General features: G+C 41.0%; 1 long non-coding RNA gene across 4 annotated transcripts in view; it reads left to right on the top strand.

Annotated features, from left to right (window-relative positions):
* Positions 1 to 8,146: 8,146 nt before the first annotated feature.
* Positions 8,147 to 21,874, top strand: part of LOC135290616 (uncharacterized) — an 80,222-nt gene continuing 66,494 nt past the window's right edge. For 3 of the 4 annotated variants that reach the window (XR_010353371.1, XR_010353372.1, XR_010353370.1), the window contains exons 1-3: positions 8,147 to 8,345; positions 9,988 to 10,079; positions 11,337 to 11,448. This is a non-coding gene — a long non-coding RNA (uncharacterized LOC135290616). Of the gene's footprint in view, positions 8,346 to 9,987; positions 10,080 to 11,336; positions 11,449 to 13,887; positions 14,096 to 21,874 lie in introns of those variants that run through there. The other variant, XR_010353373.1, reaches the window with a different exon arrangement.

Here is a 21,874-nt window from a genome sequence, read left to right as displayed (position 1 = left end):
AGGGCAAAAATAACCCTGTTGGGTTTTTTCTGTATAGTCCTATGTAAGCTCAGAGGAGTTTAATATCTATACAAATAAAAAGGACTACTGACTCCATCCCCAAATGCACTGTGGAACTAGACACAGTACTGGGAGGAAGGTTGGACCAGTACATAGCAAGGGCAGGAGCCAAAGATCTGAGGTTAAATCCTTATGACCTTTGCAAATCAAGCAGACTTTGTTCTTGTTGGGGCATCACAGAGAACTTTTCAGCACTGAAGAAAAATCATCCAAATTTAACAAAAGGTGTGCATTTCCACTGCTGTAATTGAACTGCTGGGAGCACAGTGTGGATATTCTCTTTCAGAGCTGAAACGGTCACAATTCTGTTGAGTTTAATCGACTTAGGACAAGAATTGAGTTAAATGAATTAATGCCCAATTAAACTAAACCGAGGTCATAGGGCTTTAGAGGAATTTAACAAATCCTTTTTCAAAGTTATTCTGAATTAATTTCCTTAAATGTTCCTGTGCCGACAAAGAACAAATGTTTGTCTGCAAAGGGACATTAATTTGGTTAATGTTATGGGATTAACATAAAGAAAAAGAGCGATTTGTGATTCAGTCCCTGTGCATGAGCCATTCTCATGCTGGCCTAAGTATACTAATTTAATCTAATCTGCTCTGGAGCAACTGCTGTTGTAGAGTGTACCATCAGGGGTAGCTGTTCCAGAAGAATCCTGGTATAGGAAAATGCTGAGTGCTGCAGAAAAATCCATTCCAAACTGCCAGTCCAAATTTAATTCCTTAATGTGTTGAATGGCAGTCTTTGTTACCTCTGCAATTCAATAGCTCAGAAAACTGATATCTCCTTCTTCTGGACACACCATTACCTAGTTTCTCTCTTTTTTTTTTTTTTTTCTTTTCTATTAAAGTGCTAGACTTGAAACAGATAATAAAAAAAAAGCAAAGGCAGTGATTTAAATTCCAAAGTAGTATTAGGAATGTATTGCAGGCTACGATATATGTAATTGAAAATCTATAAATACATCAGACTGGCTAAATGAAAGCCAGGTTTACTTCTATTACTGGTAATCTTTGGAGTGGTCTTGCTCTCTCTTCACTCCCACACCCTCATCCCTTGTGAGAGAAAATTGCACTTCTTTTTAATGAAATTACAGCAAAGACCACCACATATGTAATTTTAGCAACACTAATTCTTTAAATTAATTCCAGAGTAATAAACTAAACAAACCAAATGAAAAATTGCACATCCAGATATGAACACGAAGGTGAAGAGAGGGAGACAGGCACATTCTGGTTGCTTAAGAGCAGAGAGATATTTTCAGAGCAATTTCTTCAGAAAATGAATGTTATGCAGTAACAATGAACGTGTGTCCCAGCAGTTCTAACAAGTTGTGAGTATGTTGGGAAGTTACAACCCAGTTTGAAGAGGAGAGATCTCAGTGATAATGACATTACCCAGTCCTAGGAGAGAGGTAGAGAAGTCTTGACTCACTCTCCTGCTGAGGAGAGAGCTTGTGTGAAGTGTAACTGAACCCACACAGGAGACACACTGGATATGTGCTTTGCTCTTTCCATTGCTTGAGGAATGTCTTGGTTTTCCAGAAGCAGACTACCAGATGTTCACAGATGTGTCCAGATTGTGAAAGAACATGGAAGAATTGAGGGTTTCTAGTCAGCCTCCACTTCTCCACCTGGAAGGACATCAGCTCTTTTCCTCGGCTCATTCCACTTCTTCCACCCTGGCAAAAGAGTTGGCCAAGAACAGGGAACCAATGCACTTACCACCTACAGAAATTTGCATTCTACTGTTGCCAGGGGATAAAATTATTCTTTGCCCTCAGAATTTCAAAAGACTGTGCTGTGGTAGCAACAAATTGGGGTGGTACAGTGGGGTGAGAGCTCTGTGCAGTGTGTTGAGGGGAAGGGATGATGCTGCAGAGCCACTAGGGACGTGGAAAACACATCAAAATTTAGCAACTGATGTCCCATCGCGTGGCAAGGAGGTCTGCAGCTCACCCACCACCAGCTAGGTCACTCACTTGGCTGCTGACAGCCTGTCCCTCCAGCCTGTCTTGTTTGCTCAGGGTGAGCTGCTGAGCACACTGCTCTGCAAGCTCTGTACAAAGCACCACTTGCCGCCAGAAACTGAAGGGTATGAGCCACATTGATTTGCATAAAGTGGTGTTTCATTCTGGAGCTTTTCTGCCCCTTTTTGGCTTTTATGTAGCTGATGAATTATTTAGTAAATAATTGGCTTTCTTAAGAAAACTGCTTTGACTGCATGTGTCCACTAAGATGCTCTGGTGACATTCAAGAACAAAAGCAATTTAGAGAGAGAGAAATACCAGAATAGGCTCTTAGTAAGTCTAGAAATATTCACAGTGCAGACCTTGCATTGAGATCAGAACATTGCACAATGAATAAATTGTGGCTGACATTTGATCAGTGACTCATTTTCCAACTATTTGGAGAGGAAGTATTGATCCCAGTGTGCTGGAAAAACCCAAACACTTTGCTAGAAAATGCCTATTTTAATGTAGCATTTTGGAGGGTGGGATGGGGGAGAAAATAAAGAAAACAGATTTGGTATCTTTTTATTATGGCTGCTAATGTATTTTTGACATTCATTCTGGACTGTCATCCCAAATTTGCAAAAATATTCCTCTTATTCTCTCATTAATTTTTTTTTTTTTTTGGTTGACAGTGGCATTATTGTTTGATATTTACTTGTATGTAAATAGATTTGGAGCAGATGACTGAGACTGCCCTTGAAATTAAGTATTATTTATGTACACAAGAGTAATAACAGGCTATGACCAGGGACATTATAAAAAATATCTTATTTTAAATTAGATATTACATTATTGAAATTAAAAGACAATTTTGGACCCTGTTGATGCCCTTATTTAGGCTGCCCTCAGCCAGCTGGTTGATGATCTGGATGCACTGCAAGGCTGATAGACCGATCATAGGATTGATATTGTGAGTGATAAACCATGTTTCTACTAATGGATAAGGTCAGCTCCTGGCTGCCACTGCCTCGAGAGTCAAGTCAATCAAGTCTCTGAGGGAGATTGGGATGCAGCAATCCCTACTTTAAATATTTTCGGAGACTTATTTTTTCTCCTCTGACCACCCTGTTACTAGTGTTGTGGAAGGGAAATCCGTTCTCCTCACCATGTGCATGACGAGGGTACTCTGATGAGATTCCCTCATTTTCCGCCTCTGTTTTGAAAGCTGGAGTAGGAGAAGGAATTTGGGCTGGATGTCGCTGGCAAGGACAGATATCCAGGTACACACAGTGTGATCCTTGGAGAAAGGTCTGGCTGATTAGGTAGTTAGTCTCCACTGGCATATAGTTCTGGTCTGTGGGTTTTTTCCACAGCCCAATCTCTCATCTTCACTTTCAGTGGAAAGTTCCTGTGTTCTGTGTCAGGGTGAGTGAAGTGTCCCAGCAACTCTTTCTATATTGTCTGTGACAGATGTATCCTTTTTTGTTCATGCCACAGAGAGGGCCATTGAAGAGATAGCCCTTCACACCTGGCTTCATGATGCTATCCTGCTGAATTTCTGTGTTTATGGACGAAATCTTGAAGCCAGGAAGATAATCAGAAAACCTTGCTAGGTTTGGGGGGAAAAGTAACAGTGAAGATTAATAGTATGTATTCAAAGTTAATCCAGTGCCCATGGATGTTAAGTATAAGACAAATGAGATGCTTTTTCTTCCTTCAGACACAAACCTTTGTGTACCATAGGAAACCCATGCTGCTCCTTGGCTTTGGCAGTACTGCTGTCTGTCGTATGCCACCTGTTAGCTCCCTTGAGGGGAGCAGCACTAGCATGGAGCTTTACAGGATAGATATTCAGCATGCACCGCCCAGAATGCCATCACCCCTCTCTTATCCAAATACTGTTGCAAAAAGCTCTGTTTTGTGCAGCTCTGACAGCTGAAACAGTGTGTTGATTTCACTGTTTCACAGCTGAATGTTAGAAGTCACCAGGTGAATCAGTCAAAACAGGCCCAAAACCAGCAAGGGCTGTTCTGGGGTATATATGGCACTGCACTAGTGACAGGTGTTTTTTCTGCCCAACAATTTTTTTTCTACTTGCCATTTTTGTACTTGCAATTAATTTAAAACACTCAGCTGGCACATCCCTTTCATCACTTGGCAAGGAAGGGAAATCTTGGCATTTTCAAAGGAGTGCTGAGGGATGTGAATAGGTTGGAATTACAGAACTGTGCTGTCTGCCAAAGAGCAGTACAACTCTCGTTGTTTAATCGTCCAACAAATACTGTGTGTTTTATTGGAGAAATTAATATAAGAAATTAAATGCCTCTCTCCTTAAAAAAAAAAAAGGACAAAGAAGAATATTTAATTTAAAAAGTGAGGCTTCAGTGCCCACATCTAACCCAGAAATACCTTTGAGGAGCGTAAAACACAGGCTGAGATCAAAGGTCTGTGATGAGGCAGCATTTTGCTCCTGTTCAGCATATTAGCTTTCATTTCCTTCAGTATCCATTGTAGCACGTCAGGCTGCCAAGGCCAGGCTGAGAACTGCCAAGCTCACCAGTCTCAGCAGTGCCCAGCAGTCAGACAGCTCCCCACACACAGACAACTTTTCCCTGCTGCAGTGAATGACTGCACTTTGCCCTCCAAATATAGATGGGTGGCTTGTGGCTGTAGAATAAGAATAGAGCAGTAAGGTGATGGGGAGGCTTGAGTGCTTGGTGACACCTCTTCTTGGGGGGCTAGCAAAACTCTACTCACCTTACCTCAAACTGCCTACTTTATACCTTTCTCTTTTAGTATAGTACTTCACCGGGCTCTTTTGTTCTTGATCAGTTTCTACTCCAAAATTGAGGTGAAGTAAGCCAGGAACTAATGGCCCCCTGTAGTTGTCACTGCATGCACAGGGGTCACTGGGACACCATAGCAACTAGGGATGTTGGAGTAATAACTCAGAATATGAGACACTCTCTTCTCTTCTGAGTAATAACTCAGGATATGAGCCTTCTTCTTTCTCCCCTCTCCCAATGTGAGTGGAGAAGAAGTGGGATAACAGCCAGTTTGTCAACTATTTTGCCAGCTGCAGGGAGCTTTCTGTAGACTGAGCTGCACCAAGGCAAGGGCAGAGCACAAAGATGCCTCAGTGAGCAGGAGGCAGGGGTTGCGTGGGTGCAGGATCCCGAGTTCCCATCTCCAGAATGTGTAGGAAGACATGCATGGATATCTTGACGTGTAGGGAGGTCTGGCTCTTTGCCTAGCAATCATCTCTTCTTTCAGGGAGATGGTCACACACCAGAGCAGAAATGCTGAAGTTTGAACTCTTAGAGCCCCATGGAAAGGAAGTGCTTGTGCATGTGGGCACTGAATTTTCACAGCTGACATCTTTAGTATAAAGACTATGTCTGACAGTGCACTAGCCAGTCTTTTTCCAGTGGAACAAAGGCTGGCATTTTAATGCACAGCCGTTTTTCTCTGGTTTGTCTTCACTGTTTATCAGACTGGGAACCAGTATGCAGCAAGTTTAGTGTGTTGCTGGGACATTAAAAAAAAAAAATAATTAAAAATCTTCATGTCTCTGAAGGTGAGAAGCAGAGAGAGATCAAGGAATTAATCTAAAGAAAGTGCATCAGAAAACACTCAGCACAAGAACAAGCAAAAACGATGACCTGGCCAAAGGAACACTCTCTCTAGTTTTTAACTGAAGAAGAAACCATTCACTTGGCCAGGACTCCACTGAAATAATTTAATGGAAAACACATTCTCTCCCTGCTCTTGCACACTGTATTAATATTTTTTCTCTCTCCTTTTATTATAACTCAGTCAAAGATTGTGATGTTCAGAAAAATATATTCCATGCTAACTGACCAGTCTTCAGAAACCTATCTGAATCAGGTACACCTCTGGCAAAATTGTGGTCCACACACTGCCTTTCACCCAAGAAGACAGAACTATGTTTTTCCTCCCATTAAATTTTGTAAAATCTGACTTGACTTTGCTAGGTTGACATTCCAGCTGGAGAAGGACAGAGCAACCTTTCTGATCCGAAGGACAGATAAGCATAAGAAGTTTAATGTGAAGTAGTGTGTGATTTGATGTAGGGTGTGACATTCTCTTGGGAGTAAATGTGCCTTGATTTTCTCCACACTTTGCCACTCACCTCCTGTATGATGTCAGGGAACCATTTTGCCTCTATATGCTTTTTTTTTTTTTTTTGTCCAATCACTTCATTTGTCTCTCTAGAAAAGGTTCAGATCTGTTTTCAGGGTGTGTGCCACACTGGGACCCCAATTCCATCAGGGATCTCATAGAATTGCAGCAGTGCACTGCATAGACAGGTGCTGCAGGAAGAACGTCACCGAGGCATGGAGCTCTCTCTCTCCAAAATAACAACCAAAATATAAGTTAAGCAGTCTGACTGCTGTCTCCAAATGGCCTGTGCATCTGAGGAAGGAAAGTCAGAAAGAGAGGCACCTCCAACACAATTTACTCATCTTAGTCAGCTTTCTTTTGGGTGAATTGCAGGCTGGAGGTGTCCTACCAGGTAGACAGGCATCAGATGTCTTGGCTGGATTAGACATAAGGCTACAGATGTTTCAAGTGAAACACAGGGACTCCAGCCCCACAAAACAAGCTGGTTCTGGGGTCAGAGAAGGAGAGGGAACAAGTAGACATGGTGATGATACTGACAAAATGCACCTCTAACTAGGAAAAAAACATTAATTCAGTAATGAAATTCTTGTTCTCAGTATTGTGTTGTTTTCTGCTGCTGGTACATATTTATGGTGGAACAGAACTTTCTCCTTGCTGTTAATGAAATATAAGTAAACTCTTAAACCCTTTCAAAGTCTCAGCCCTGCCTGACTGAGGAAACAATGAGCAGTAGAGTTGACACTTCTGTGTCTGGACCGCTTTCCTCGGGAACCTAATGCGATAAATGAGCCTGTTGACTAAAGATTAATTGCTACCTGCAGAGTACTAAAACATATTGATGAAACTGTAGGTGAGAAAAATCTAGAGTGAGCACAGAGTACAATGTTTTATAATTTTATACTATTCTGTTCTGGCCTTCTTTTTCACTTTCAGTTTAAGAAGAAGAAATTTTAGACATGTGAAAGAATCAAGAGAATCCTGCACCAGTTCACCTATCCATAACATAGGATTTGCCTACACAAGTTTATCACAATGAAAAAACTTTGCAGTAAAATCTTCATATACCTGTCCATATACTGGAAACAACCCATGAGATAAGTGGTTTCACTGTGAGTTAGTGCTTGCACATGTGATTTATTAGTGGTATCCTCCTTTGTCTCCCACATTGCTCCTGTGTATTGGACATTGCAGAGGAACCACATTGGATGAAGTTTACTCCTGAAATTTCATTTAGGTTCCACCGTGGCTATGTTGTGTTTGCCAGGTCTCATCCTGATTTGCAACTGCAAGTGTTTTAAAAGCAATAGCCAATTACACCTGAACTTTCTACATTTTCTGTTTAATCCGACTGCTGAGAGCACTGAGTGACAGCTTGAAAATGTCACATCCTATTCCACTGAGGGAGCACCATGAAGCAAGTTGTTCTGCCAGTCTAGGTGATTGGTGATTTGATAAACTTTGGTACAGAAATTATTTGACAGCATTCCAAAGAGATGTTTCTGAGAAACTTTCCTTGTTTCACACAATCAGAAACAGTATCTTTTTTTTTTTTTGAGACTGCTAACACAGTGCTGTTCAGTAAGCACATAGCTATCAAAAGATTGTGAAATCTCCCTCTGAATCTGGCTCATACAAGATGTAAATGATGGTGGAAAAGCCCAAATATGGAGAGTACCCAGAAAAGAGGTGCAGCTGGTGCATTACTGTCCCAGCCCTTGCTCTGAGTAATAGCAGTACAGAGAATCATTCTGAGATCTGTTCAGAAAGCATAACGAGGATCAGGGCTGTTGAAAGCATCTGCCTTGTGTGTGTTTCATATCCTCAATGCCATCTGGTCAGCCTCTGGTGTCCTCCCCAGAGTGTGTCTCAGAGCTAGAAACATGTATGAAAATCCTGCTAGCACAGATGATGAAATTTCTGACATTTCCTTGTCTTGCCATCCATCAGAGTATGTATTCTTTCTCCTCAGGGAATGATGTCCAACATTGCGTCAGTGTTTCTGTGCTCCATCCTCCTTTGGAATGCTCCTGCATGGTTCTCAGTCTTGGTTGAGGTTCTCAGGCTCCACAGAGGGACCCAGCTGTGGGCTAGTGTGGGCACAGCTCTATGAGAAGCAGATGAACGCAGACTGGAAGAAAACTTTCCCAAGCAGCAACCAAGCACAAGCACACCAAGCTAACAGGTTATTAACCTTGCATCAGCAAAAGAATCAAGTGTCTTGATTCACCTAGACATGTCTGTGGCTCAGTTCTGTGCCACAAGGCAACAGAAGCACAGACACATACCTGCCTGGTATTTTCCTCTCTGTATTATGCACATCACAAAGCAAATACAGAAAAAATCACTTTGCTCCATATAGGAAAAATACCACTCTGAATTACCAACTATCCTATTTTGTTGGTTTAAATTCAGATTTTCTGCAGCTTTTCTTCCCACCCCCCCCCACCAATGCTGCTGTTCTTTTTTTTCCTCTTTTAACTGCTTCTGTATTGTCCACACAATAACATTAGGAAAAAACTGTTTTCCATCCTATGAGATGCAGGGCCTTGGCTTTAAAAACCCATAGTTCAGATCAGAAAGAGCCTCCTAAAATTCTAGCTAAATCACTTGGACCTGCTAAGCTTTTCTGTTGAATGTGAAATAATCACAAGCTCATGTCCAAGTAGTTTGCTTCGCCTAGCCTTATGAAATATATTAATTGTCTTGAAGAAGATAAAATCCTCTGGCTAAATCCTAGATTATATGTGGCCTTAGCCTTATGTTGCTCACAAAGGGCTTGGTCCCAGCTGGTAGACATAGATAGAACAATAATAGTATCCAGCTTTATGGTAGCTGGGCAGTATACGCGTCCCCTTTTTTCTGGATGTACTGCCAGTCAGAAGGCCTGATCCACAGATTAAGTGCAACTATACTGAACAGACAAAACAACTATACTGGAAGACAGAGCTAATAACACCTAAACATTTGTTAAGGAAAGGTTTGCACCATGTTCAAAAAAGTATCCTCCTATGCCACAGGCATGACATTTTGGCCACTTTTCTGCATGCAGAGTCCTACCCTGACTGGCAACTGGTCCAAAGCAAGGCTAGGGATAATTGGGGTGTTAAATTCTTACAGGATAAGAATCTATAAATTCTGCTTGAAATAAAAGAAAAGAAGTTTAAAACAGTGGAGAGTTGTGATAACTAGATCCAAGAATATTTCTAATCTCTGGTCGTCACTTTCATGTTGCTGGTTTTTGTGACTGTGCATAAGGAACTTGTGCAAGTCCTCCTGCCAGTAGTGCAGAGGTGTCCAAAACACTGGTCCCATCAGTGAAAGACTTGATCCCAATATAAAATCATGCTCCAATAACACTATTTTAAATAAAAGAAGAAATATGTAACTGGTAGAAAATCCAATAATATATTGTTTGTGAACCCCTAGAATGTTCTGTCTCCTTACAGCACATCTCTAATCTTACTACTTTTCACAATTTTTTCACTCCTCTCTGCCTGCTGGAGATCAGCATGTGTTAACTTAATCCTGCTGAAAATCTGAATTTTGGCTTAGAAGACTGCTGATTACAAGACAGACAAAATATCTTTTCCCATCTTTTTTGAAACCACAGACTTCTGATTTGAAGTATGATCACTGCATACCCAAAAGCAGGAATAGTGCTAAGAAAAACCTGGAGATTGAGTATGTCCCAGTTCCTGTCTTTCACAGGTGAAGAGACTTCTCTCTCCTGACTTTATGCCTTGGATCCTATTGCAGAGGGAAAACAAAAAAAAGCTGCTGTCTCCTCTGGTCTGTTTTTGATAGGTATTTTTTTTTTCTCACAGGGGCTGAAGAACTGAAGAAGGGAGGGGACTTTTGACTGACATAAATGCTGGCTGCAAGGAGAGAAGAACCTGACTGGGAGACAGGAAGAAAGGTTTATATCACCTCCCAAAATAATAAAATACTTGGTTAACTAGAAAGGGGGTGGCCTGGACATGGTATTCTTGCATGTGCTTGAGCAGTGGGAAAACCAGCTACTGAGATGGCAGCAGTGCATCTGAACTGTCTGTGTGTTGGTGCTTATTTCCTTGTCTGCTTTGTATTTGTCCAGCCTAGACAGGTCCTTAATTACTTTATTAAGTTTGTCACTTCATGTGTGAGTCAGAGACATTCAAGATTTAGTGGTTTGCACCCGCAAGTTCTAGCAAAGAAGTTTCTGGTTATTACATGGCAGGTCCAGTCCTGCAACACAGTCCCGTCAATGCAGTGTCAACAGGAGATTTCCTATCTAACTCCACCTGGGATTTATGGATCTGTCTATGCACTGGAAGGGCAATATGGCTTGAAAAGAATATATACCCATGTATGAGCCTATCACATATACATGCAGGATGAGCACAGTCACAGACAAACTCCAGACAGATCACTCTAAGGAAGGAGTTCTGCACACTGATCTTCTTTCCCACCCCTCCCCATCACTTCCAGTTTACTAAAACTGCTGGGAAATTCTCTCTCTGGCACATATGATAATCTCCAGCTTTTAGCAATAGCTATGCTCAGTAATCACCAACAGGAATGGTGGAGAATGACAAAGGGCAATACAAAGAGGAAATGAAAGATCAGCTCCTCGCCTGGTTTCTTTTATAGCTAAATGTTGCTTCTGTAAAGACCTCAGGCATTTTGAAGCTCTATTTACCTCGTTAGAAGAGATAATCATACAGGGACTAAATCTGTGTTCCTTCTTTCTCACTCATTTTCCCCAAGCAAGTCCAGTCCTTAACTATGTCCCAAAATAAGATGCTAGATAATGGAATTTGTTAATGTCAGAGAATGGTATCCCAGTCTATGTAAGCGAATGTGCAGCAGACATTCCAAGGGGTAGAAATACCAATCCACTATCGATGAGTTTTGAAAACCTGGCAGTAGAAACTATGATCTCAGTACATAAAGCACAGCTTTGGTGGTGCAATCACACTGTGAAAAAAAGCAAAGTTTTTGCCTGAAAGATGATGTGAAGCACCACACAAGAGAGGTTGCCTAGCCCTGGCACTGCACAGTACATTTTCTGGAGGTAGAGAGGACAATCTGGCCATCATCATGTTCACCTGTTCACCTTTTGTACAGGAGGATCTTGCCATTAGGACAGTGTAACATGTTTTTAAAAGGGTTATTTTTATCTGATTTTTTACAGGTGAAGAAAAAGAGACAAAGTGAACCAAGATACCTGAGGCCAGTGAGCAGTTTAGTAACCACATCTGAATCAGACATTGGGCTGTCTAGTGGGTCAGGATCAAGTTAATCAGGTATTCATAAAGCTGTGTTATTTACTAATATAAATGTGTCCACACTAGAGGGTGCTGCTCTGCTTTTCTAAAGTAATTTCCTGTCTTTCTTTTATTTAAGCCCATGCTGAAGTCAAGTAAATCTTCTTTTTGCTTGACAGTGAAGATCTAAAGAACAGGAATTATTCTTGTGTAACTCAATGTAGGCATGCAGTTCTGCTTTGGAGAATTAAGTTCCCAAGGAGGAAAAGAAACTCCTTTTTAGATCAACGAATTTGCAAAGGCATTTTCCCAGGAAATACTGTACAGATACATAACTATGCATATAAATAATCTCCTTTATTCATAAAAACAATTAAAAAAAAGAAAACAGAATAAGACAGAATTTTAACAGATATAGTGGAACAGAACTTGTGTTCTTAAAAACACTTTCAATCAAAATGTTGACAGTCAAATTTTTGTAGTAGAATATGTAGATATAATACTCTGTTTTATGAAAATCAGTTTTACCAGTAATAGTCTGACTTTAAATATCTTTTAAAGGTACACATACAGATTAAAAAAATCCAACCCAAACAGTAATTCTCTAGCAAAATTAAGAAAATTAACTTTAATTAAATTAACAAAAAACCTCTCAATCTGAAAATTATGTAGGATGAATTTATGCAGCTCAGAGACTGTGAATACAGACGAGGCATGACATCAGGATCAACATTTCTAATCAATTAAGGGAGTGGCTGAGACTTTGCTCCTTTTAGAAGGGAACAGATTCAGAGAAATGTTGTTGAGGTAAACGGTGGCATGAATCTAAGATTTTAGCATCAGTATCATCCTACCAAAGTTGTGTCCTTAGCAAGGAGAATGCATACACATGCATGCACAGATATGCATGTGTGCACATATAGAGAATGCAGACATCAGCATGTCTCTGCTACATTCTTTGGAACAATTTTCTTTGGCCTGAAAGTGGGAAATAAATTTTGCTTCTGGGAACATAAGAGCCCAGAATAGCTATTATGGAAGGAGTTAAAGGTTAGTTTTCTCAATGGGCAACTCAACAGACTCTAAATCAAACACCAGTGAGAGAAGCTGTACCATGTGGAATTGAAATGGACATAAATTATTCTGCTTTTTTTCTTAATTTTTTTTTCTGTACTACAGTTACCTTATGCTGGCTTTAACCAAATTAGTGCCTCACTCATACTTTTAGATATCATACTTGTGAGAATTAATACACTATCTGCATACACACCTGAGAAAGGCATGATTTTGATCTGCTATCATCAAACCACGGCTTCCTCCTGATCTTAGCCATAAGGTGCACAGGCATGCTCTCTGCAAATTTATGTTCAGGATTACAATTTGCATAGCATCCTTCATGAAGTTTGTGGGAATGCTGGATTACTCCACTGACAAATTTATGAGATGAAGAGGAAGGTTGTCAATAATTCAATTAAGCTGCTACTAATAATTTTTCAATATATTTATATATTTTCAATATATTTCAATGAAAATGTATATTCAATATTTTTTCAATATATTCCAGCAGCCACTGTTGTAAGTCCTTTTATTTTAAGTCCATAGCAGTGGAACTTCTTACATGTGAACCTGAAAAGGCAATATGGTTGGGAAATTATGGTATGCAGTGATTAATGCTGAAAAAAAAATCTCCTAGCTTCTATCAGAGAGGTAGCTGCTGGAATTGAAGGGAAGAGCCTTCCAAATTAAATAGCACTCTCCACAGCATCTAGCCAATGCTGCACTTGAGTGCACATATTGCAACTTTCCACTGTGTTGAATTATCACCTGTCTTCAACTTCAAACTCACATGACACCTTTGGTTTCCTTGTTCCCTGACTTTGTGAGGAGTCTCACTCTCCTTGACACGTATGCTCTATGGCACACTTTACTACAGCAAAAGCTCTGCCCTCACATTTCTGCCACTTATGGTGCTTTACATCTGCTATAGAAACAATTGTTTACATGTTTGGATTAAAACCATCAGCAAACTTACTGAAATCAGAGGTTACAGTTTTATCAGAAACCCGAGTAAGCTCTCCTGAAATTCAGAACAGGCTTTTTTGACAGGGAGATAATTCCAAGTGAATGAATTAGGTGTCACCTGGTTTTGTCCTTCAGCTTCCCCTTGTGTGGCTCTATGCAGCTCCTCAATGGACCAGGCCCTACCTTGCTAAATTCCCCCCTCAGCAGCAGACGCTTCAGAAAACACATTCTGAATGTTTTCTCCACTGGCACTCTGCACATGCCGTGGCTCAGAGTGCAGGGCTGATAGAAGGACCCAGAGTGCAGAACTGAGTTGCTCAGCCTGGGGAAGGTGGGAAGGATGCTCTCCCTGTCAGGAGGAGCTGCACAAGGCAGATCACAGCAACCTGTTTTTGGCCCCACTACTGGAGACAGACCGTGTGAGGTCAGGGCTCTGAGCTGCACCTTCCATTTCAGCATTGCACACTGGAGACACTTCATCCTATGGAAACAAATGGAAAAGAAACAGGAGGAAAAGGAGTTCAGATAAAGCCAGACAGGGGCAAAACATGGTGTATCCTTCCTTTCCAGTGGCATAAAATGCATTGGAGTCTCATTTTCGTAGTGCCTTCTGCACCTTCCTCTCCAGCACATGGTATGTAGATTTCACAGATGTCAGATGATATTGCAGAGCCATTGTTTGAAATCCAGGTGCACAAACTGTAAGTTATTATTTGCATTCAGTGGATTACTATAGACCAAAGCAGATAATATTGCATTTGCTGATAGTAGAGCAGCTCTGCACGTCACGGGAGCTTGACCTTGTGAGAGATGAGATGCCCAGGTTGTGGAAGAATTGCTCCATGCCAGGAGAGTGAGAGGGACAATGCTTTTGTTGCTGTTTTCCTCACCACTGGTAGTAGCACAGTGAAGCCTGATGGCTAGGCTAGCCTGAGATCCAGCCTACAAGCAATGCAATCAACTGGTCTCTGTCACTTGAAGCAGGGAGAAGGTGTCTGTGTTTCTACTCTCCTGAGGCGTGGTGCAGAAGTAAGAGCCACAGTTTTGGCAGCTTTCAATAAGAGTATAAACCCTTATTGGAAAAGTATCTTTGGACATGGGAAGGCCAGGCAGAGCATGCAAAGCCTCAAGAAAACACTTCTGCTGTTTCACTCTGAAGAACCTTTTATCATTAAACTGGCTGCAATTACTTTGAAGGTCTTTGGTAATTTTTGTCTAAAGATCAGTAGGAAATTCACCCTGAAATTGAAAAAATGTTAATGTTCCTCTGTGGCTCTTTACTCATCAGCTTTTCATGCCACTCTGATCTTTCTCTATGTTGTTCTGTCAGAAATAGACGACTTTTTCTCTTTTTTGTCTCTAAGTAACTTCAGAGAAGTTTTTTATCTGGTTCTCAGGTAATCCCACACTTAACCTCCCTGTGAGATGTACTCTTCCTGTATTTCTTACCATATCATTTGTAGGGAGAGAAGAATGAACATTTGAGCTAGAAGACAAGAGCCCAGTCACATCTTTTACCACAGAGGAAAAATGGGATCACTGGTGATCTAAGAGGAGCATGATGTAGGGAGAGATGTCATTTGTGATTTCTTGGGCTCACTTTCAAGCCAGATCTCCTAAACTTGTATATTTAAACATGCATAAAATGCACACTTCTTCTCCCACGCTGTTTGATTTATGATTCAGTGTGGTGCCTCTCTTCTCCAAGGCTTGTCTGAAAAGCCAAACCATCCAACAGAGCTGCTAGCTGGTGACCCTAGACCTTTAACCCAATCACCACCAATGTCTGCTGATTCTTATATTTCAAACCCTGATGGATCACATGGGTGGGCTTGTTTTATTTGCATGTGGCACTATTTGTATCTTCTTGTGTTAAAAACCTAGGAAACTGCATATATATTTTTATATATGTATATATATATATATAAATATAAATATATATATATTGCACCACATGTTGCCAAGAGAACATAAGAGGTAAAAGCTGAGTACTTGGGAGTTAGGTAATGCCAAAAACACTTGAACTCCCTCGTGTGCGCACATTATGAAACAGTCTCTACTTACAGGATCACATTACTCCTGTTTCCACAGGTCAGAGAATACTAGGTGCTGCAAGCTGGAGGAAAGCCTTGACTCTATGTCTCTCCTGCTCCTGTGACAGAAATAAGGGGGTAAAATGCAAAACAGAAAACTATGAGGAATAGGGTAGTTTGGCAACCGGTGTAAGCAAGAAAATCATCTGGTTGAGATGTAACACCTTCAAGGTGTATGGCAATATTTAGCCCAAACATCCTGATAAAAGATTTCATCAGCATTCATACTATTCTCATGTGATCTGGTCTGTCCTGGGGACTTTATGTTGAAAATTGTAGTTGTGACCGGCAGTAAGATTCACCAGCATGGAAAAAATAAAACAGAAGGGAAAGAATCATAGAGACAAAATATGTTTTTCTTTCTGCTGCACATTGGTGTTCCAGAGGTGTGGGGAAGGGAAGGGATTTCATAAGACTAAATTGCAGTTATGTGACAGGTCAGCAGTTCTACTAGGTTTGTCCTTAACATTGGTGTGGAGTATCGAACTCCATTCATTCAGGCACTTTGCAACTTTTTTATTGTTTATTTTTATTGTTTATTTTTATTGTTTATTCCAGGGAGCACAGTAAACCTACTCTCCCTGGGCATGTCTAGTGGTCTGCTGCACGATAACCCTTTTTCTCTGTAGTAAAGAAAAAAATTATTGAGAGAAAGGAATTAAAAAATGGAGGAAATTGAAGGGGGGAAAAAAAGAGTGTAAACACAACCTGAAAGTATATTCACCTTGCCAAAACTTCATTCATAACAGTATGAACATGTTTATTGATGTTGAATTAACTTCAAACAAACACTCAGGGCTGCGGAAAAATAGGTGTCAACTAGAAAAATGGCATAATAACAGAATAGATGAAAATGTCCTCAAGGTCAGTTTTAGGACATCTGTTGTTCATAACATGTGTCTATATATAAATATAAAATTACTTGGATGAGGGTGTTGAAAACCTAAGCGAGATCCAGCTCTAGTTTCCGTTCGCTCACTCTGGAATAATTCCACAGACCTTAGTGGAGAAGATCCAGATTTACCATAGTTAAAAGATGGAGAGCACAGTCTGACTCTGAGAGCTCAGAGTTTACAGATGATGCAGAGGATGAACAAATAGAAAGGAAGAGAATAACCAAATTCCAAGGGATTTGGATTATATTGAGAATTGGAGCCGGCAGATGGGAAATGCAGTTCATTGTCAAAATGATAAAATAATGAGGCTGAGTTCAAGGAGACAATCTAGGGAATAACTGCTACATTCAGCAAACATTATAACTAGAAAAGAGAATAAGGCAAAATAACTCAGCTTGTTACATATCTACAGTAAACAGAAAGGCCTGTGAGGTATGTGCTTCAATGCTGTAGTAAAGATTATTAAAGAAGATGCATAGTAGTCACAGTATCTATGACACTGCCTAAGAAATTGCCTCTGCTCCTCATTATCACTGTACAGAAAAGCTACCCTACCATTTTCCTTCCTTTCCTGAGAAGGTCTAGCACTGCTCTGGGCAGTGTAAGTTAGGAGAAAAGACACCCTGGTGTGGTTTTGTCTCTGTCCTTCTTCCAGTATAACTGTGCAATCCGAGATAGCAGATGGAGGTGGAGAACACCTCAATGATACACAAGCATTGCACACCCTCACAAGAGAGACTTTAAACCATGAGTTCCCCCAGAGAAAAATACTTAAGGCTAGTAGGTACGCCAGCATTTCAGGAAATTCCTCTCATTTGTTTAGGACCTGTATGTTGGTCCAGCTTTGCAATAATCAGAGTGAACAGAAAAGGTTCTAGAGCAGACATCCTTTCTCAATCTCCACATATACCATTTGTGCCAGCACCATTCTGAGTCCCAGACTGAGAAGGACCAAGAGAAATCTTGTCCGAAAACCTGTGAATGTCAAGGAGAGTGTACTCCTCTGATAGTCAAGAAGGATGTGCTGGTAACAGCTGATTCAGAGCAGGCAGAGGTACTATTGAGTTCTTTTCCTGAGTCTTCACTGGCAGACAGGTTTTCCACTTTCTTTCAAGACCCCCACTCTATAGGTAGGTGTGGAGGAGTGAAGTCCATTTCACTGTAAGGAAATTGCAGGTGTGGGATCACTTGATGAAGCTAAATAGCTGCCCATCTATGTGACCTGATGAGATAAATCAGAGCGTTCTGGGGGATCCAGTTCACATTGTTGCCAAGCCACTCTCCATCATATTTGAAAACTCATGGCAGTCAAGTAGAAATCCCTGAGGACTGGAAAATGGTAATCGTTGCTCCCAGTTTTAAAAAGGGGGGGAAAGGAAGGAAAAGGAAAAAGGGAAACTACAAATTGGCAAGTCTCATCTCTGTGCCTGGGAAGATCGTGGAGTGGACCCTCCTAGAAACTATACTATGGCACCTTAAGGGATGATGGGGTGATTCAAGGCAACCAGCACAGCTTTACTAAGGGTAAAGTGTGTCTGATCAATCTTGTGACCTCTGGAGTGATGACGATGGTCAACAGGGAAAGACTGAAAAACTTCATCTACTTAGACTTCTGTAAGATTTTTGATATGGTCCCACATCACATCCTGATGTCCAAACATGAGAGAGATGGATTTAATAGATGGACTATTCAGTGGATAGGGAACTGGCAGGATGGATGCCACCAGAGGGTTGTGCTGTGTGCCCAGGTGGGAACTGGTGACAAGTGATGTCTGTCAGGGCTCTCTGCTGGTACTGCTGCTCCTCGTCAATGGCACAGACAGTAGGATTGATGCATCCCCAGCAGGTTTGGAGATGACACAAACCTGAGCAGTGCAGCTGACACAACACAAGGATGGGATGCCATCCAGAGGGACTTGGACGAACTTGAAAATTGGGCCTATGAATGTCATAAAATTCAACAAGTCCAAGTGCCAGGTGCTACACCTGGATCAGCAATCCCAGATAGGAGTGAAAACTGGGAGAAGTAATTGAGAATGACCCTGCTGAGAAGTGCCTGGGGGCTTTTGTGGATGAAAGGTTGGACATGAGCCATGCATAGAAAGCCAGCTGTATCCTCACTTCAGCAATAGAAAAGTGGCCAGCAGATACAGGGATGTGATTTTCTGCCTCTACTTTGCCTTTGTGAGACCCTATCTGGAGTGCTCTGTCCATGTCTGGGATCCTTCACACAGGAAAGATATGGACCTGTTGGAGCGAGTCCAGAGGAGGCCACAAAGATGACTGAAGAGGTGGAGTACCACTCTTATGGAGACAGGCTGAGAGAGCTGGGATAGTTTAACCTGGAGCGGGCTTCAAGGAGACCTCATTCCAGCCTTCCAGAACCTTGAGGGGGCTTATAGAAATGAGGAATAAAGACTGTGAGAACATGTAGAGACAGGACAAGGGGCAATGGTTTTTAACTGAAAAAGAATAGTTTAGATTAGATGTTAGGAAGAAGTTATTTACTCAGAGGGTGCTCAGGCACTGGACCAGGTTTTCCGTAGTGGTTGTGGATGCTCCATCCCTGGAAATATTCAAGACTAGGTTGGATTGGGGCCCTGAGAAACTGGGTCTAGTAGAAGGTGTCCCTGCCCATGACAAGGGGTTGGAGCTATAGGATCTTTAAGTACTTCACAATCCTTGCATGATTCTATGCATCTATTATGAGGAGGAATATTTTTGAGGATTCAAGTTAATTACAACAGGCACATATTGCACTGTCCCTCTTGATAGAACATACCCTCACATTAATTAACTTACTTGACAGGTTCCTATAAAATTTGCCGATGAAAGTAGTACATTAATTGATGACTAGTTTTTTCTTCCACAAGGGAGTGACAGGACATTATTTCCTATACTATAAATTTATGGTCTCAGTTCAACAGTTTACCTTTCTTAATTTAATAATTCTGTCCTTTAATACTTTCTAGTCCTGCCAGAATCACTCTGGAGCCAAAAAGCTGATGTGCTGAACACCTTTTGTTACAATACTATTGATTTTTATTAAATGAGCAAGAGACTGAGGCTAAAGGTTTGATTTAATTTTCTGCTTCATTTTTTTCCAAAATCAACCTTCCTGATAAAACAGTTTTTGGATGTTTTAGTGGACTCAAGTTTTCTAATTTGACTGTGATTTTTTTCTGTCTCCTTTGATGTTTCCTCTGTGAGGGCAATTCGGGGTTATACAGGACACCACTGGTTGTATCTTTTCCAGCACTTTCCTAGCCAGTAATTGCCTTATTCTCACTTTGGCAAGCAGGTGAGCAGGTCTGAACACTGCTCTACCTGCACAACCCTCTGGCACAGAGGGGCTTTAATGCCAACAAAAAGAGTAGGTGGGGAAAATGCATGAGATAGCAGTGAACACAGCACACTTGCTGGTGTGTGTCAGCCACATGTCTAAGCCCTTGCATTTTATATAGAGGAGTCTCTGCTGTCACGTCACAGACACACTCCTCCTTCTCTGGCAAAAAAATAGTTCCTGTCAACCCTTCACAAAAAAATCACAGGGGGACATCCAACATTCAGAAACTGAAAAAGGATCTGCAAGTTACTCTTGAAGAACTAACCCCCTCTCCCACCCCCCAATAAAACTAGTTTTTAATGTTAAAAAAGAAGCAGAACTATTGGAGAAGACCAAAGATGTTCTGTGAAGTAATTGAAGGATGTCCCTTTTGCAGGTACTTCTGTGTGAAAATGTCTGGATCCTATGTGGTGATCCAGTCTAAAATCCAAACAGGAGAATTTCTATCAGAAATGTCCATAACCAAGCAGTCCAGGAGTCAGCATTTCATAGATTTAAAAGTCAGTAGGGACCATTATCTCATTTAGGATGACATCCGGTAAAGCAGACAGGCTGAAGGGCTTCATCCAATTACCTCTGCATCAGCCTATAGCTTTTATATGCCTGTGGCACATTTCAATCTGAAGAAATGGTTTTCCCTGGTCAGCCAGCTTCACCACTGAAAGCATGTGGTTGCCTAGCCATTTGTATGCAAATCTGCTGGAAATGCAGCAGTTTGCAGCAGGTCACATCACCTCTGAGATTGCAGCACAATTTGCAATTCACACAACGCTGGGGTCTGCAGTATAGTGCGTGCTGAAAGAGCAGGGAATGGTGACGAGGGAGGTGACTGTGTTTTTCATGGCGACACTGGGATGAGGCTCAGTTGGACACATAGTTGTATCTCTTGGAGGAAAGCAACATCTGAATAAGGACTTATAAGTGGTAGTTTGGTCTTTATATTGGTATTTTCAGATTTTTGACAGCCTTGTTTCTTTCTCTGTGTCAGACAAAAAATGCCTATGAGACAGCAAACAGATTTCTAAACAAAGGATACACTAGTTTTTCAATTATTTCTTCTATCTAACAATTTTCTTCCAATATTTTCACATTTAAGGAAATGTATGGTTGTGTTTTCTGATTTAAACAGCTGATGGTGATCTCAAACTCAACTAAGAAACAGACATGTTTTAAAAGTCTTTTGAAAAAAAGATGGTTAGAATTCGTAGTGTTTTTGTCCTTTTTCTGTTTTCAATGTAGTTGAGAATAAAATTTTATTTCACTTGAAAACTAATGATAAATTGTTAATCTTGCTTAATTCTTTCTAAACAAAATGATGTATTTCTTGTATATATTTGTTTAGAAAAAGACAAATGACTAGAACAGTTTAAGTATACTTCCATTTATGTAAAAAAATCTGTTTCGTTTATTTTGAAATACAAGTTCTGTACCAAAAGGTTGTGATTTCTCAGGTAATGTTAACAGTAAAAATAAGCCAAGCAATTTGCAGAAAAGTCCTGTCTGGGCTGCAGAAATAGAACTGAGTGTCACAGAGGCGTTCACACCCAGTGCTAGAACAACTGTGACTGGTCCAGGGATCACTGGAGGAAGAATCATTCCAAGTCCATACACAGATTGCAGGTTTGAGTGCATGTCTCCATCCCTACAAACTCCCTGTGATGTATCTGAACATAGCTACTCATCCCTGGCAAGACCTGCTTAAGCCTTACCTAGCCCTCAACATACAGCTCTGCTGCCAGGGACTTTTTGGCACAGTCTGGCTGGAGTTTTCTAAAGTGTTCTATGGCTAAGATATCACTGGCTGCTGCATTCTAGTCCTTCTCAGGAAATGTGCCAGACTCTGTACTAGCTCTAGTGGAAGGATTTGGAAAAAAGTACAGAAAAAGAGGTGAAATGGATGAGTACACAGCAGAGATTTTCAAGGAAATCTGTCTCCCAAGGACAAATTCAGGATGTTTCAGTGGACTTGACCAGGAGTGGAGAAATTAGTGTGAAGGAAAGGGGTGCCAAACATCATTAAATGCTTGGAGACACAGCTCTTTCCAAGCTGGAAATCCCAACCCCAGCTCTGCCCCATGCACCCAAGGAGAAACAGTCCTGAGACAGCA

The sequence above is a fragment of the Passer domesticus genome, chromosome Z, assembly GCF_036417665.1.
Source record: "Passer domesticus isolate bPasDom1 chromosome Z, bPasDom1.hap1, whole genome shotgun sequence".
NCBI lineage: Eukaryota > Metazoa > Chordata > Aves > Passeriformes > Passeridae > Passer > Passer domesticus.
This window is presented reverse-complemented; position numbering and strand designations above follow the sequence as displayed.